The sequence below is a fragment of the Magnolia sinica genome, chromosome 9 (genome assembly GCF_029962835.1).
Source record: "Magnolia sinica isolate HGM2019 chromosome 9, MsV1, whole genome shotgun sequence".
In the NCBI taxonomy this organism is placed as follows: Eukaryota; Viridiplantae; Streptophyta; class Magnoliopsida; order Magnoliales; family Magnoliaceae; genus Magnolia; species Magnolia sinica.
This window is the reverse complement of record NC_080581.1, coordinates 38,760,994-38,771,553: the sequence shown is the minus strand read 5'-3', so window position 1 is coordinate 38,771,553 and position 10,560 is coordinate 38,760,994. Positions and strand designations below refer to the sequence as shown.

The 10,560-nt window shown below is 40.6% G+C and overlaps 1 non-coding gene across 1 annotated transcript; it reads right to left on the bottom strand.

Annotated features, from left to right (window-relative positions):
- Nucleotides 1–2,853: 2,853 nt before the first annotated feature.
- LOC131257166 (small nucleolar RNA R71) lies at nt 2,854–2,960 on the bottom strand. The gene has a single exon (XR_009177181.1). It is a non-coding gene; the product is annotated as a small nucleolar RNA R71 (small nucleolar RNA).
- Nucleotides 2,961–10,560: the final 7,600 nt, after the last annotated feature.

Sequence of the window (10,560 nt, the reverse complement as noted above, 5' to 3'; positions counted from 1 at the left end):
CTTATTGATTGTGGGTTATGCTTTTGTTATGCTCATTATGAATCAGACTAATGATTTGAAACCCTCCTTGTAGTATCCCAGGATCGGAACCTGGTAAATGGGTGTCGGGATCCGAGAATGGGGTTCTACGGAGGCTGTCGGCACCGGATTCGGTGATCGGGAATTTTGTGAGCCCGGTTTTCGAGTTCGGGGCGTGACAATCTGGCCTGTTGAGTTCGGGTTTAACCTTACGTTGGGGTCGGGCTAGACCTATCTGCTGAGGTCGGGCTTAGCCTAATATTGGGGTCGGGCTTGACCTTACACTAAGAGGTCGAGCTTTCTTCCTAGTTGGCCGAGAGATAAGAGTTGGAATGCTAGGTCATGTCTGTTGTCGTTAGAGTACTTGACCTGGCCTATCGACAGTAGGTCGATATATTTTCCCCATAATAGTAAGCCCCCCTACTTACCAGTCAACGTAGTGGACTGGATAAGTAGTATGAACTTTGACCAAGTCGGGCCTAACATCAGGTTGAGCTAGGACTTGGATCAAGCTCTTTGCGTGATAAGTGGGGAAGCCAAGGAAGGTGGACCACCTATATGTCATTACGAGTGATGGGTGTTGAGTGTCAAATATTGCATATTTTTTCCTATTTATATCTTTGTTTTATGAACATGATAATGTTTAATAGTATATTTTATATATGTTTGTGTTGTAAGGTGAATTTGAGAGCTTGGATTGAAAAGAATGTTAAAAGCATGAATTTACTGCTTAAGAATCACCAAGGCAAGGAATGGATCTTAGGAAACCAAGATTGAAGAATTCACATGCCAAAGATCCAAGGAAACCAAGTGATGAATGAAGAGATTCGAAGATTCAAAGTGAAGAAAAGGAATCCTAAAAATTGTCCTGAAAACAAATTCCGGGACCAAAAAAGCATAGTTCTGGAAAACTGCCAAAATAACCTTCAATTATAACGAAGGTACTTAGATGAATCGAAGATTCAATCAAAGGTGTTTAGATGGATCGAAGGTGCAATCGAGAATTTCAGGATTTTTAAGTTAAACTCGCTGGACAGTTCTGGACCAGTTTCGATTATATCGAAGGTATTTAGATGCATCGAAACTTCCATTGAATGCCCTTTGATAGCATTGAAAGATTATGCAGATTTTACATGGACTGCATAAATTTGAGACGGTTTCTAAAATTTTCCAACTCGGTGCGAAAGTTAGAGTTCCTCAACTATAAATAGGAGTTCCTAGGATGCTTCAAGGCATCTTCTAGGGCTTGAAGAGTGAAGTAAAAGCGTAGAGAGTCGTCGCCAAGAGTTTTCTTCTTCTTACTTAGTTTGTTTTTATATTTTATTAAAGAGTTCTTACTTCAATCATGTCTATAGTTGGCTAAACCTCTTAGATAGGGCTAAGAGGTGAAGCTTGTATTGTGATTGGGATGTTTACTTTGCTTTGATTTATGTTTTTATGTTGAACTTTATTGATTTCTAGTTGATTTTAAGGAATAATTTCAGTTTTCAATGGTTTATTGTGACTCAAATTATAGTAGATCTGCAATAGTTTTGAGTATCTTCTTTTCTTATTTAAGATTGTGGGATTGGTACATCCTATTGTTGCTATCGTCCCTTAGGCATAGTTTGGTGACAGAATCCCTTTCTTCACAATCTTTTTCCATTGAGGCTAGATCAACGAGAAATTCAGAGATTTGATCATCTCTCTTTCTTCGACTGGATAAGATAAGACTTTTATTATAGTTGGATTTATTGAATCAAGTAAGGTAGCATCCCATTAGCTATAAGTGGATCCTTGGCACCCTAGTTCCCACCTTTAAAATGCACAAGTTTCAATCAACATAATTCAAAATTACTTCCTTTATTCAGATTTCTAATTTAGATCTTCTTCTAGTTTTAATTCTGGTTACGTTCAGAATACACACTAGTTTAGTCCCTGTGGATTTAACATCGGTCTTACCGAGATTATTACTACATCATGACCCTACACTTGTGGTTGTGAATAAGTTTTTAGCGCTGTTGTCGGGGATTAATGGTTGTACTTTCTGAATTTAATTAGTTTTAGAATTAGATTACGATTATGGTTAATTTTCTATTTTATTCCTAGGTTAGGAATTTAAGTTTTCTGCTTTGTTTTCTGTTTTATAGGATTTTAACCTACCAACTCCTATCTGGTAACTTCGTTCTAAACTCTCTCTTTATTTCAAATCTCTTATTTGCTGTGTTTTCAATTCTTAGATCTTAGGTTAAAAATTTTGAAATTGAGGGCTGAGAGTGTTTCATGCGCAAGTGGGTCCGTGATAACACTCTATGTCTCTTGACTGAAGGAGGATTCGTTGAGGGCTTATCTATCCATCACAGGATTAGACACCACTTGAGATCCTCAGAGTCAATTGAAGTGATGGTTGCTAATTAACTGGCCAATCAACCTGCAATTCAACCTCAATCTTTGGTTGATGAAATTCAGGATGAGAATGAGGTACATCAAGCATCCCCGCCTTGTACTTTGCGAGATTATTTACAACTGGCGGGGGTGAGCACACCTTCCTGTATAGTTTTTCTAGAAAATATAGGAAACGTGGATATCAAGCCAGGAGTGATCCAACTCCTTCCAAAGTTCCATGGACTTGAATCCGAAAGTCCATATTTACACATGAAAGAGTTTGATGAGATCATAGCCACTTTATATTTTCTGAATGTGTCTGAGGACACGGTCAGGCGGAAACTCTTATCCTTCTCCTTGAAAGAAAAACCTAAGACGTGATTGTACTCACTACGTCCATGATCTATTGGCAGATGGAACGACATGATAAGGGAATTCATAAAGAAATTCTTCCCATATTATAAAACCAACACCCTTAGAAAGTCGATCATGAACTTCGCCCAAAAGGAAGATGAAACATTCTTCCAATGTTGGGAGCGGTTCAAGGATCTCGTCAGTTCATGCCCACAACACGATTTTGAGACATGTCGCATAACAAGTTTCTTCTACGATAGACTGACATTTTCCATGCGCCAAATGGTTGAAACAATGTGCAATGGAGAATTCATGAACAAAGATATCAATGATGTGTGGGATTAACTTAACAAACTTGCTGAAAACACACAATCATGGGACATCTCCCTAAGACCAAACACCACGTCTAAGCCTACTCAATCAAATGAGAGGGGTGGAATATACTTGTTGAAAGAGGAAGATGATATAAATGATAAAGTGGCTAGTCTCACAAGGAAACTCGAGGTCATGGAACTCAAGAAGGATAAGGCTAAAGAAACTGTTTGCGGTATATGTGCTTGTAATGTTCATACAACTGAAAATTGTCCAACATTACCTACTTTTCAAGAAGTTCTAATGAGCAATCGAATGCCGTGAATAACTACTAGTGGCCATTCAAAGGAACCACCTCGAACACATATAACTCTGGCCGGAGAAACCATCCAAATTTCAGTTGGAGGAATGGACAAACTGCTACTTCTCAAGTAATCCTTAACCAATTTTTGGATCAAAGGAAATCTCAAGAGGACCCGGTCCTAAAACATATTCAAGACCAAGAGTTATTTAACCAGAATATCAAATCAACAATGGGAATGCTTGCATCTTCCATTTAAAAGATAGAGTCACACTTAGCAATTAGGGGGAAAGGGATGCTTCCAGCTCAACCTCTCCCCAATCTAAAGCCACAATGTGAAATTAGTGACCCAAGCTGTTGCCAAATTGAAACTTTGAGTTGGGCTTACTCCCCTTTTCCTTCGATTAGGTCGAAGTCCAGTACCATTTGCTCGACATTTTGATGTTCGTCGTACGAGTAGGTCCGAGCAATTGGGAGTCTGATCTTGACTAAGACAACGACCTCAGCCCCGAAAGCCAGGGAAAAGGGGGTTCCTCGTGTGGTCATTCAGGTAGTGGTCCAGTATGCCCAGAGAACATGGAGACGCTCCTCTACCCAGGCTCCTTTAGCCTTCTTGAGCTTGGTTCAGAGGTGGTTCTTAATGATTTTGTTTACTACTTTGACCTGTCCATTAGCCTAGGAGTGCCGAGGTGATGAGTAGACGTTTTGAATTCCTAGGTTCTCACACATACTTCGGAACCGATCGTTGTTGAACTGTTTCTTGTTATCCGAGGCGATCGTGTGCGAAATTTTGTACTAACATATGATGCTTCTCCAGACGAAGTCAATAATTTTTTACTCGGTGATCTTGGCCAAGGGTTCGGCCTCAACTCACTTAGTGAAGTAATCGACCGCAACAACTGCAAATTTGATCTGTCCCTTTTTAGCTTACAGGGGACCGATGATGACTATTCCCCATTGAGTGAAGGGACATGGCCTGGTAATGGGGATCAGTTGTTCGGGTGACTGATGAGGTACTGCTGCGAACCTTTGACATTTATCACACCTCTATACGTGCTACTTAGCATCCTTTCTAGATGGTTGGCCAAAAGTATCCCTGACAAATGACCTTGTGGACAAGGGCATGATTGCCAGAATGGTTGTTGCAAATCCCTTCATGTATCTCTCTGAGGACATACTTGGCCTTCTCAAGTCGGAGACACAGGAGTTATGGCATGGAAAATCCTTTCTTATATAAAGTGTCCCCGATCACAGTGTACCCGGGCGACCTGGATCGGAGTCTGCATGCCTCAAGTCAATCTCCGGGCAGTCTTCCTTCCTGAAGGTAGCTGATTATTGGGTCCATCCAACTCGGCTTTAAATCTACCAAGAGGACCGTGCTTGGGTCGGATTTGCTGATGCTCGGCTTAGCCAAAAACTCGATTGGGATTGATTTTGAAATGTCGTCTTCGGCCGCTGTGGCCAGCTTTGCTAATGTATCTGTTTTAGAGTTTTTCGACTTGGGGATCAGGTTGATATCACATTTAGGGAATTTGCTGATAAGTTCTCGAGCTTTTTGCAAGTAGGTTATCATTCTTTCTTCATTGGCTTGTATTCGTTGGCTATCTGATTGATGACTAACTGTGAGTCATTGTGGACTTCCAAATTTTGTGCTGTCAGCCTGAGTCCGGCTAATAGTGCTTCATATTCCGCCACATTGTCCGATTAGGAGCCTCAAGGACTATCCCGACCCCGTTGCCTTTAGAGTTGGATGAGCCGTCGACGTACAACATCCATGTTGGCAGTTCTGGCTCGACTGTCTGATTTTTGGGCAGATCAGTATTGTTACTTGGACTAGCTTCCAGGTCGTTCCCGCACACGAGCTCGACAATGAAATTTGTCACTACCTGGCCTTTAATGGCAGTTCGGGGTTGGTATTCAATTTCGAACTTGTTGAGCTCGATCACCCATTTTGTCAGTCTACTTGATACCTCAGGTTTTTGGAGTACCTTGCGGAGAGGTTGATTGGTCGGGATTACTATGGTATGGGCCCGGAAGTAAGGTTGGAGGTGATGGGATGAGACGACTGTTGAGTGTCAAATATTGCATTTCCCCCCTATTTATATCTTAGTTTTATGAACATGATAATGCTTAATGGGTATATTTTATATATGTTTGTATTGCGAGGTAAGTAGCTTGGATTGAAAAGAAAGTTAAAAGCATGGATTTGATGCTCAAGAATCACCAAGGCAATGGATGGATCTTAGGACACTAAGATTAAAGATTTTAAGACCTCAAGATTCAAAGAAACTAAGTGGAGAAGGAATGAAGTTGAAAGTGCAAAGTGCAAAAATTCACAGAATCTAAACTTCTTTGTCTATGTCATCGACTGCCATGACATCGAACACGAGTCGATGACATCGAAAAATTACATGAAAATCAAGTTGGTTACTGGACAAATTGGATGCAGTTCTCGATGACATCGAAGCCCTTTTCGATTGCTTGAAGACCTGCTCGATGACATCAAAGGCAGTTCAATGACATCGAGATTTTTGCATATTTCTGGAACAACTCGTTAGAACACTCTGAACACATTTTCAATTACTCGAACACCTTCAATGACATGAAGAGTTACGCAATGTGAAAGGTGTTACATAGTCCGAAAAGGCGTGACTTCCGAATTTAAGTTACGCTCAATGACATCGAAGGCTGTTCGATGACATCGAACGCGTTATGCAAAGTGAGTAAATTTGAGGCGGTTTTTAAAGACGGACAGACAAAATAATAAATATGGGTTCTTTGAGGAGTTCTAGAGATGAATTAGGTTCAAGGAACAGAACCAAAGGGTAGAGCAGCCTCCCAAGAGTTTTTTTTTCTTTCCTTTTCTATTTTTAATGCTTTCTTTTAGGGTTTTAGGTCCAATTATGTCTACGGTTGACTAAACCTCTTAGCTAGGGCTAAGAGGTGAAGCTTGTATCCTGTAGGGATGATTTTTTTGCTTTGATTCTTGTTCTACTTGAACCTCATTGATTCATAGTTTGATTTTAAGGAATATTTTCAGTTCTATAATTTATTATGACTCAAATTATAATAGATGTTGTGATAGCTTTGAATATCTTCTTTTTCTATTTTGAGATTGTGAAATTGATAAATCTTGTTGTTCACCATTGTCTCCTAGGCATGGTAGGATAATGGAATGCCTCCCAATCATCATAATACTCCTTCATGTGTGGCTAGGTCAATGAACAGTTCAAATTTTGTTTAATTGCTTCATCTTCTAATTGGATAGGATAGGACTCCAATTCCAATTGTGTCTCTGAAATCAAAGTGAGGTAGCATCCTGATAGCTACAAGTGGATCCTTAGCACCCTAGTTCCCATATTTCAATTGATAGTTTTAATCAACATTATTCACAATTACTCTCTTTTATTCTAGATTTAGATTTAGATCTTCTTCTAGTTCTAGTTCTAGTTGTTTTTAGAATACGTACAAGTTTAGTCCCTATGGATTCGACTTCGGTCTCACCGAGTTATTACTATGTTGTGAACACCAACTAGAGCCAGGGTAAGCTTCTCGATGTCTCGATATCTGGTTTTGGTTAGGACCAGAACCTTGATTACGTAGTATACTGGCAGTTGTTTCCCTTCTTGTTCTTGAATAAGGGCCGAGCTAACCACTGCTGTCGAGACTGCTATGTATAATAAAAGCGGTTCTCCTTACTCAGGCTTTGAAAGTAATGGAAGTGAACCTAGGTATTGTTTGAGCTGATGGAAGGTGAGCTCGCATTCCTCTGTCCACTCCATTTTATTATTATTATTTTTTTTGTTTTCCTATCGTCTCATCCTCGACCTTGGGAGCTTTGTCATGCCTCCTCTTCTTAAATTTGTGATATAAGTCCGGCATGGCAATGCTCGAAGCGTGAGAAGGTGTTGCACCGATCTATTTGCTTCTCCTAGAGCTAGTGGGTGCTCGAGGTGGGGTAGAAACTTTAATTGCTACCTGAGCAATCACTTCCTCAACCCCTTAGTTGGGAGGGGGGTTCTGTCGCTATAGCATTCACTTTATTTGGTCAATGTTTCTAGTCAGTGATACAACTTGTTGTTCCAGGGAGACAAGTAGACCTCCCCTGTTCTGGTACCATTGTAATGGGCCCGCGGGCGCAGAGTCAGCCTGAAGTTGGGAAGACGAGTCCCGACGGTGCTCGGTCTACTTTGCCAGTGTAGGGCTGGGCACAACAGTGGCAATTTAGGCTTTCTTTCTCCCTTTCGCCATTGCTGGAGCACTGTAGATGAGAAGGATGACTTTCGTTGTCGTTCCCACAGACGGCACCAGACTGATAATGCAGAAATCTGGACGTCCTTCTTAAACTACATAAGACCTGCAAAAAGGTACAAGAATGGAGACTCTAGCTACTCCGGGGCACCCTTTGATGCCAAAGTTAGGTAGGCAAGCTAAGTCTAGTCGAACGTAGGTTTTTTGAGTAGAGAATTGTGCATACCTTTCACCATTACGGATGATCCTATTTATAAATGGGAGAAGGCGGTGACGTAGGATGTAGTCTCCCTGTTTAGTAGGGACGTGTTATGTAGGGATTTGGATCCCGTATATGTTGTGAGGATCATTCGAGATCCTCGACCAAGATCTCGAGCAAATCCGTGTTGCGATCACCCTCCTAAATCCTCAGCCGGGATATCCGATAGACATTGTTAAGACCAGGTCGGAACTAGTAGAAGAAGGGTTATACCGACTTGATTCCTTTAACAAGTAGTAGTCGAGTTCTTTTTAGTGTCAAGCGGATCAATGGGTTTTTTGACCTATTATCGAGGACTAACGGAAGGTAGAGGCCGATCTCATTTCCTACTCAAATTGAAGTAAGAAGTTGAGACTTTAGCCATATCGGTTGGTGACAGATTAGGCGAAGTATATGGAGTTCCAACCTGACCTTATATTATTGGTCAACCCATTTTACCTAAAAAAGTTCTCGTTAGTATGGCCTATTAAAGCTTTCTTAATTAGGATAATATTTTCTTAATCAAGCTTTTTTTTTTTAAATTTAAATTTAAATTTTTTATTTTTACGTGGGTTCAACCCTTTTCTTAATAAAGCTAATAATTATTTATAGATAATTTGGATTCAATTCTGGTGGACGCAACGGATTTAGTTATAAAACATGGCGGACCCAACAGAGCCTGCGTGTTTAATTAGCAATTACCTAAATGTGTTGCAGAAGATTCCGGTCCATGGACCGAATCTTTTGATACGTGCTATGTGGGTGCGTGTCCCATTTGTCCATTAGAATTGTACACGGATTGTCCGACCGGGCAGGGCTCCGTGAGGCTTACAGTGATGTAAGTGTTTTATCCACGCTGTTTATAGCTTTTGCCAGATCATTTTAAGATAGTATGTAAAAAATGAGGCAGGTATAACTCTTAAGTGGACCACAAATTGTGGATTGAATATTCACCATTAAAAACTTCTTAGGAGCTGGAGAAGTTTCGGATCAAGCTGATATTTGTGTTTTCACTTAATCCACGTCTACATGACCTTATTAATAGGTTGGATGGTAAAAAAACATGACGGTGGCCATTAGAAAGGTTTCAACAGTGGTTGTCATTATCAATGCACCTTCCTTTGGTGTGGTCCACTGGAGCTATGTAGCTGCCTCATTTTTATGATCATCACTCAAAATTATCTGAGATAAGCGATGAACGGCATGGATAAAGCACTTACATCACGGTGGGCCCCACATAGCTCTGCCCGGACGGATTAGCGAGGGTAGGACGCAATCCGCGTCCATCGGAATAATTCGTAAAAGGACAAGAACTATGAATCATCAGTAAGCACCTGCGCATACTTAAAAAGAGTTCGCGTGTCTAGTTTGTCAGATGATTTGTCTTGGTAACGTCACATCATTTTATCTTACACCTGCACATCAGCAAAAGTACAATATGGTGACCGATGTGATTCTTGGCTTGTGAGGGCCATGTTTGATAATGCAAACCGTTGATCGAATGGGTATCGCTGAGCGTAGGATGCAAATGTAATGACGGCCATCTCCAATGGATAAGTCCAGATATCAAAAGGTCAGTAACATTCAATGTGAGGGATGCGGATTGTAGGGAAAGGATTGGCTACTCCCCCTGACACCAGCCCCGTGGTTGGTGGTCGGTGCTCTGTGGGCCCCACCATGATGTACATGTTTCATCTATTTCGTTCATCCATTTTTACAGATCTTTTTAGGCTTGATACAAAAAATGATAGTATATAAATCTTATGTGGGCCACACCACAGGACAAAAAATAATGAATGGATATTCACAATTAAAATCCTCCTAAGGCCCACCATACTGTTTATTTGACATCCAATCTGTTGATTTGGTCTTAAAGATCCAGATGAATGGAAAAAATAAATATCAGCTTGATCCAAAACTTTTATGGACCCCAAAACGTTTTTAATGGTCAAAATTCATTCAACACTGTTTCCTGTAATGTGGTCCACTTGAGATTGAGACATACTTCATTTTTTCTGCCATATCATAAAATGATATATAAAAATATATGGACGGCATGGATGACACACACACATCATTATGGGCCCCACAGAGCACCGACCACCAGCCAATGGCTGGTGTCAGAGGGAGTAGCCAATCCGTTCCCCGGATTGTATGGTGAGGAGCTCACCGGTACATAGCATGTCCAGATCATCTGGAGGCCCTGATGTGTATGTTTCATGCACACCTGTCTATGAGTTAAAGCATGTCCAAATCTCAGGTTAACCACATCACATGAAACAATGAGAATTGGATGCTCATCCATCAAAACTTATTTGAAAGAGCTATAGAAGCTTTGGATCAAGTTAATATATATGTTTTTCCTTCATTAAAGTTTTTGTGACCTTATGAACAGGTTACAAATAATATCACCATGGCCATGGTTTTAATGGTGGACTTCATTATCCCACTGTTTTCTGCCGTGTAGTCCATTTAAGCTTTGAATCTATGCTTCAATTTTAGGCTTATGCTCTAAAATGAGCTGGAAAAATGAATGGATAGTGTGGATGAAAAATGAATGGACAGCGTGGATGAAACACATACACTACAATGGGCTCCAACGAAAATCCAGAGCACGCCATAATAGGAGGTGATCTCCTCACTCTCAATCTGAGAGATCTAAAGGTTTATATTACCAAACAATCGCCCCACGTGTAAGAATCACATGCATCCCCCAAATGTA